At 35.4% G+C, this 8,183-nt stretch overlaps 1 protein-coding gene across 2 annotated transcripts in view; it reads left to right on the forward strand.

Annotated features, from left to right (window-relative positions):
* Window positions 1–272: 272 nt before the first annotated feature.
* Window positions 273–8,183, forward strand: part of LOC106878026 (zinc finger CCHC domain-containing protein 2) — a 153,269-nt gene continuing 145,358 nt past the window's right edge. For both annotated transcript variants that reach the window (XM_052968640.1, XM_052968639.1), the window contains exon 1: window positions 273–652. The gene's annotated coding sequence lies outside the window, so the exon portion shown is untranslated. The remainder of the gene's footprint in view (window positions 653–8,183) is intronic.

An 8,183-nucleotide genomic window follows, 5' to 3' on the forward strand; every position in this document is an offset into this window, starting at 1 on the left:
AAAAAAAAACCGTTACTCTGAGTTTCGGGAACGTGAAACTCAGAGTAACGGTTTTTTGGTTATATTTCTGCTGCTTTTAAATAAAGTATATATATATATATATATATAGTTTTATTTTTTAATAAAAATGTATTTGATGTTTTTTTATTATAATTCAAATAATTAAACACGCGCCTATGGATATATGTGAAACGGGAAAAGGGTGGAGGAAAACGAGAGAGAGGATGTAATGTAGAGAGTAGAGAGGGAGGGGGAAAAAGGAAGAGTGAGAGTTCCGATCTCAGCTGTAGTCTACGTAGTAAACAGTAACATATGGATCCAGCCGTCTTCCTGTAGACAGGTGCTTTTGAATGTCCTTTGCTCCCTGCTGGAAATTATTCAACAGAATCTTTTACTATCACTTTCTCGCGCTCTCTCTCTCTATTTATTTATATTCATCCATTTATCTTTGTGTCTTTCTCTAATTTTCCTATACAATAACCTGACTTATTTAGAAGTCAAGAGATTTACAGATACGATGTCTGCTATGACATCTTATTAACGAAGCATCGTAACCTTTTTTTTTCTCTTCTTCCTCTCTTCTGTCTTTATTTTCGGATTTAACAGCTAACAGAACGAAGAAGACATAAAATGGATGACAGAACTACTCATGGTAATTAACTTATTATATTAATTATATTATTGTAACAAATCAAAATCTTTTTTAAAGTTAAACTGATTGATTGCTTGCTTTCAGCGATTATTGGTGAAACACTTGTGAGGATTCCAATGCAGCTTAGCTCACACTAAAGACGTAAAATTACCATCTGTGCCTGTGTGTGTGAGTTGGTGAGATAAAGTGATAGAGAAAATATGAAAAGCGAGGTGTGTGTGTGAATGAGAAAAAATGTGTATTGTGAAGAAGAGTGCGTGTGAGAGAACATTAGAAGAATGTCTGTGTGGGTGAGAGAATTCGTGTGTCAGCCGTACCGTCAACGTGTGTATAGATATTTTCTTCTAGCTGCTTAAAACACTTACAAGCTAGTTGCGTAAATGTTGGTTGTTGCTATTTTTAAATGGTGCAGGTGTTTAAAGAACACATCTACATGCAATGACATCTATACCATTGAACTTGCATTTGCAAATGAATTCCGGATATTCAATTTAGTTTTGTTTTGATGAGTTAAAAATCATGGTTTCAGTGATCACTTTGCTTAAGCATGTGTTGCAACTGTATCCGATTTATTTCTTCATAACTCATTTTTTTTATATCCCTTATAATTCAGACTTGATTCTATTTATGTGAGTAAAGGCATAAAATCACATATTCTCCACGCTTCTATCTAAATTCAGAGAACCGCGCTAATCTAAAAATAAACAGTCACAATTTGTCAAAGAAATTATGAATGTGACACATTCTCGTTTCTTCTCTGTAAATCTAAATATATTAAATGGATAATGGGAATTTTATTCAAAACCACAGACAAACACTTTCTTATCCGGCTCGGTGTATCTGAGAATGTGTGTGTGTGTGGTAGGGACTGTCCCGTATGAGTGAGCTGCACTTTCGTGCTGTGCATATTCAGGCTTTGTAAAGGATTGTCAGCTCTGAAGAAATTCTTCTCAGGTTCCAAAGAGAAAACCCAGATTTTGCAACGCGATATTAGTCATATGAAATATATGAGAGGATCTCAATCGGTCAGGACTAACATTTGTAAGAAGTGTCATGAATTAAATTGAGTTTTTAGTTCATGAATAGAAAGGGATAGATGAACGTGTTGGTTGATTTATTTCATTTTAGATGGGTATAATCTTTTAGAGTCGATTACAATATATATATATATTTATTTATTTATGTGTTTCAGCCAAGTGGCTGCAAAAAAACACGTTCTGTTAAATCCTCACTTGTTTGAGGATTCTACTGACAGGTTTAGTGTGAGCTGTTGATGTCTGTTCAGAAAATAAAAGAGGGCTATGTCATCGATGTCTTAAAAAGGTTGCTATGTTTAAAAGCAACGAGTTAGGCGTAGAGGAGAGAGAGAGAGAGAGATGATTGATCCCTAGGATTACTGTTTACTCTCGAAGCTATAAACGTGACAGTCACAATTTCACCTATTCCATATTTCAAGGTGTAATGTCGATATAAAAACAATATTTGTCTCTTCCTCGTCTTTTTATAAATCTGTTTGGTATAATAATTCTGTCAAATTTTGGCACAAGGCCAATAATGAAATTGTAAAAATGTGTTATCAAATAAGGTTTTCAGTTCGATTCTTTCGATTTCAATATTTACGACAGCAGTGCAATGTCGGCCCCTCTGTTTATTTTACTTTCATTATTGAATAACTTCCGTTTTTGAAATATAAGCAAACTTTTTGCTTGGTATTAATTTAATAATTGTTAAAAGTTAGTGTTAAAAATAAATTTTGCTAAAGATTGAATTAAAAATATATCTAAATAATGTTTAATGAAACAGATTGAATCAGTGATTATTTACGAATAAAAAATACAAAGTTATGGAGTTGGAGGTTGTGTCCTACGTCCTTCTGCTTCTTAATCTCTATGGAAAGCATCCATTTAAATAATTTAACTCGAAATATAAAAGATAAGTTTATGTGTGTGTGTGATTGCGACTGTAAGTTTCACCTGACGGCTAAAACAATCACGCTGGTTGAATAAACCGTCAGGTGACAGAGTCCCAGTCAACACGAATTTTACAGTAAATTTGTCTTTACCCTCAGTATTCAACCTCCCTATTACTAAACGTTCCGTTGTTACACTTACTTTAAAATAATAACTCAGTCACACATGCACACGCATGTATATATGTGTATGAGTGCATACATATATGTATGGGTGAACTTCTCTTTTTTTTGCTCATATAATCTATATATACTCGTATGTATATACAAGTGGGTATTGAAAAGTTCCTGGTTTTAAGGGTGTAGCGAAAGACCTGCTTGGAGACCCAGCCTTCTGAGTTTTTTTACAGAGCTTAGAAAAACTGCAATAAGTGTATGAATCTGAGAGGGGAATTCATTGAATAAAATCATAATTAACTGATCCACCTGTATTTTCTTTCACCCAAAGCCAGGAACTATTCAGCACCCCCTCGTATATGTGTATATGTATGTGGGCGTGTGTAATCATATATACATATTTGTATGTAGACGTTATTTTTAAGTAGAAGTAAATGTAGATATGTTTATGTACATGTTTATGTATGGATACTTGTGAGTGTGTAATTACGTATATATGCATATATTGTTCCATGCTGGATAGCAGAGCTTGAGTTTGTGTAGATATAACTCATCAATTAAAGAATGCACAATAGTTTTGGTGGAACAAAAAAAGAGAAATAGAATACGTAAGAATATCTTTGAGCTGGTAGAATCGTCAGCTTGTCAGGCAAAATGCTTAGTAGTATTTTGTCTGTCCTTACTTTCTAAGTTCAAATTCTACTGAGATCGACTTTATCTTTCACCCATTCGGAGTTAATAAAATATATACTAGCCGAAAACTGAGAGTTGATGTAACCAACTAGCACCTCCTGCCAAATTTCAAGCCTTGTGCCTATAGTAGAAAAAAATATTAATATTATTATTAATAAAATACAATATTATATTCTCGTATCAGCTGCTTTATCAATAAGTTTCCTAGAAATGTTGAAATAACCCTGGCAATCGTCAAGAACAGAAAGGAATTGGATGGCATGAATTCTTTGTCACTGATATATGTATACCTATGTATAATCTCTCTCTCTATATATATATACAAGGGAGTGCTGGAAAGTTCCTGGCTTTAAGGGTATTGCGAAAGGTTTGATTGGAGGCCCAACCTTCTGAGTTCTTTACAGGGAAATATGCTGAATTATAGTTCATTTGATCATAATTAACTGATCCTCCTTATTTTCTTTTACCTAAAGCCAGTAACTTTTCAGCACTCTCTTGTATATGTAACCTTCACCTAGAGATGTCCTTTAACAAAAAGCCTCACTCCTAGTGGTCTTCTGGCATGTTGGATACCAACCCAGAATTTCTGAGGGCCCATCCTATTGCTAGATAGTTACTGAATTTACAACTAAGTTCATCGATCTTTTGACATGTCTTATTTTTTGTCCTACTGGGTTTCTAGCAACTCTCCTCACCAAGCAAGCCTGGTGAAAGTGCTAGTTTAGTCAGCAGCAACCTGACCATGCAACAAGTTGTACTGGGTTCCATGTTACCAGTAGCACACATGAAAAACCTCACAAGCTATCTGACACAAAATCAGATTTGCAGGGATTGGCATTGAACATTTTTTGAATTTTTTGTGTATGCTTAAGATCATGGTGCCCCCACATTCTGTAACTCATATTAACACTGGATATCTTTCCCTGGCTTATCTTTGTATCATATCAATAGGGTGGAGAGGGTCTGTAAAGTGCTGTGCAAGCTTTATTGGATCTAAAATCTTAGGTCGTGCAATTGTTGGTGAGGCAACTATCTGCTTCTCTGTTGAGTAGGAGAGTACCACAGTTAGCTCAGAAGGTGTGTACACAACCCTGGGTGAAGCTGACTACTGATGTGATAACCTCATGCATGGACATTACTGGCATATTGCATGGGCAATGGTCAATGATAGTCTTCCTTGGTCATGACTAGCCAACCATCAATATATATATATATATATATATATATATATATATAATTTCAATACAGAGCAAATAATTCATGAGAAAAAGTTATTCACAAATATATATATATATATATATATACATGTATGTATATGCATATGTGTATACATACATATATATATTGTAAAAATACTGCTGACTGGCAACAATATTTTTCCCATGGAGAGGTACTCTAGCTCTTGTCTAACTTACATTTCTGGCTGCAAGAGATTTTCTTAGTCTCATCCTGATAACTGCTTCTACTTGGCAGGCCAAGCTTAGTGAGGGACTCGGATCACCTAGCATTTCTCTAGCCTTCTGAAATGCCATGATGGACAAAAAGTCAAGAAATAATATGCTGCATAGGTTAAGGACAGGAAAACCAACGATTGTGCTCTCTTCTGTTTGTCTCCAGGGTGGAGGTGACAATTCTACATCTGGATGGACAGTTACAAAACATTGATTTTGGAACATAAGACATCTTTGCACCCCATATATGTGTAGAGAAGGACTTATTCATAAACTAGTGTAATATACACATGTGAATCTTAGGGAAATAGGGTTGACTGAAGTCAGATTGACTGAATTTGAAGAAATGATACCGTTGAAGACAATTGTGGTATAGTGGAGATGACACCAAACAACAACATGGAGTGGACATCATGAATGCAAGCAGAGTGAATTCAATCATCAATATTTGGTAGGCTCTTCGCCAAATGTATTGCTGCAAGACTGCAGAACATTACTCAAGTCTGTGCTGGAATACTTGAATATGATGGTGATGCAGTTGAGGAGTTTTATAAGGGCCTAGAAAAAGTTAACAAGACTGTTAACAAAGAAAGGTGCCCTTATTGTCTTGGGCACCTGAATTACCAAAATAGGCTCAGATACACATTACCAGTGGGTGTGGACTATGGGGCATTTCAGGACTGTTGACTGCACCATTAGTATATGCTAACTAACATACTGTTCCCACACAAGACCTCCTGGAGAACAGTTAAACTCATAACCTGACTGACTTCACCCTCACCTCTCAAAATTTTTAAGCCTGGCGTTAAAGCTTAAATCAAAATTTTACCTTGTGTAGATGTCAATAGGTTTCACAGCATAGTATTGATGACAATCAAGTTCAAGCAAACAAAGATTTATAAGCAAAGAACCCTTTGTATAAAATATGGTATAGACAAACTGAAAGATCCAGAGATTGTAGCAGTTTTTGAGGCCAAATAGGATGGCAGGTTTGTAGTCTTCAACTTACAGAAAATATCATCTTTCTGACTGACAGGATAAAGGAAATATTTCATGAATCAGCTTTAGAAGTATTTGGGAAAAGGAGGAAAAAAAAACATAAGTTACTGATGACATCTTGGACGTATGTAATACTAGACAGGACCTAAAGAAGATCAAAGTAGCAAATCCTGAAGCAATTCCACAGTAAAGTACTGTGAATAAGATAGAAAAAGTAAATGATGGAAGCCAAGGGAAATAAAGTTGAATCTGAGATAAGGCAAAAGAAAGGCAGCTTTTGAGATAAAAATTATACAAAAAATAAAGTTTCCCATAGTTTACAGTCATTGTGGACAAAAACGACACACTCCTTGCAAATGGGAGTTATTATCAGATGGTCTGAGTATTTCAAGGAACTTTGTAAATTCAGTTATGGTACCAACATTCTGAACAGTGTCCCTAGTAACAACATAGAACTTGGAGATGCTCAAGTATTCCAAGAAAGAATTGAAGAAATGGTGTGAATGCTCAAAGAAGGGAAAATCCAGCAGAACTCCTGTGACATGAGGGACTAGAACAACTCAAGGCACTGATAGCCATCTGCCAAAGGATTTAGGAGAAAAAAACTGTGGCTGAAAGAATGGATTCAATTTTTTGTGATACCTTTTCACAAGAAAGGAAACTTAAGACTGCTAGAATCACATAACTACCAGTTTGATTAGTCACCCCTGTAATGTCAAGAGTTCTAAACAGACTTAAGTGGAAGGTGAAAAGAATCCTTACATATCATGCAGGATTCAGATCAAAAGGAAATACATCAAATCCAATAACCACACCAATGTGACCTCTACCACATCATTGGGCGTTTTTGTGGAAAATATGGAAGGATTTCAATTTTGACATTAACCTTATCAATGGGGTTTAAGTACTGCATAAAAATTCAAACAGTGCAGTTCTCAGTGACAACATTGTAAATTTCCTCGGGACAACAGTAGGAGTTTATTAAAGCATTCTCTCCTCCACTGTGTTTTTCAGCATCTTTTAGAAAAAAACATCACATGCAAGAAGCACTCTGTGATTTCCACACCTCTATTTCCATTGGAAGATGTCCCCTACCAACCCACTTTTTGCTGAGAATATTGACTTAATGGGAGGCAATGAAGCAGAACTTCAAGAACTCACCAACAGACTACAAAGAGTGTCTGAAGTGTATAGCTGGAAGTCACTTCTGAAAAGACTATGATCCTGATCAATAACCATAATCACAATACAACTAACAACATCATGAAGAATTTTGTCCATTCAGCAACCTGAAGAAGTAACCAACTTTAACCCTTTAGCATTCAGATTATCCTGTCAAATGCAATGCTTATTTATTCACATTGTTTTCAATTAATCATGTATTATCTTGTGGATTTTGATGATGTGATTGTTTATTTTTAAAACGACATTGTAGGGTATCTGTGACAAGTCGAATCTGGCTGGTTTGAACATAAACAGGTAGAATATTTAGGCTGGATATGGCCAGTTTAACTGCTAAAGGGTTAAATGCTTTGGCTCCACTGGGAGCAAAGATGGTAGCTCAGTAAAAGGGATCAAAATAAGTCTTGGCCTAGCTTTATCTGTCATCCTATGTAAAATCAGTTCTATGAATTTTCCAACAAAACTCAAACTATACAAGTTTCCTGGTGACTCTGATCTTTTTACATGAACAGTAAAGTTGAACACTAACAGCTAATATGGAGGGAAGAATACTGTTCAAGCCAAGTGTTTCAGAAATCTGCTAAGTATCTTGTTTGAATAAGCCATGACTGGTGAAACTTTGAAGTCATTGTCACTACAATTCTAATAAATATTAAATTTCATACATGTATTGAGCCCCTTCATTCAATTAATGTTCATTGTTTTTATGCTTATAAAAACACTTATTTCTAATAGCATGCATTCAGACACATATAAACCATGGAATTTTCAGGAATTCTACAATTGCTAAATAGTTATATATCAAAGATGCTTGAAAAATGAATCATCTTTAATTTATTATTGTACAGTTCATGAAAAGAGGCCATTAAAAATGTCCTAAAACAGTATAGAAATACTGTCAGAATGTTGTGGAAAATGTGAGGAATGAAGATTCCAAATGGTTGGGGAACATTGAGTGGGGTCTTAAGTTGAGTACCTTTGACTCCTGTGTCAGTAGCACATAAAAAGCACCATTTGAGCATGGTCGATGCCAGCACTGCCTGACTGGCCTGCATGCCAGTGGTATGTAAAAAGCACCCACTATACTCTCAGAGTGGTTGGTGTTAGGAAGGGCATCCAG

The sequence above is a fragment of the Octopus bimaculoides genome, chromosome 6 (genome assembly GCF_001194135.2).
Source record: "Octopus bimaculoides isolate UCB-OBI-ISO-001 chromosome 6, ASM119413v2, whole genome shotgun sequence".
Taxonomy (NCBI): domain Eukaryota; kingdom Metazoa; phylum Mollusca; class Cephalopoda; order Octopoda; family Octopodidae; genus Octopus; species Octopus bimaculoides.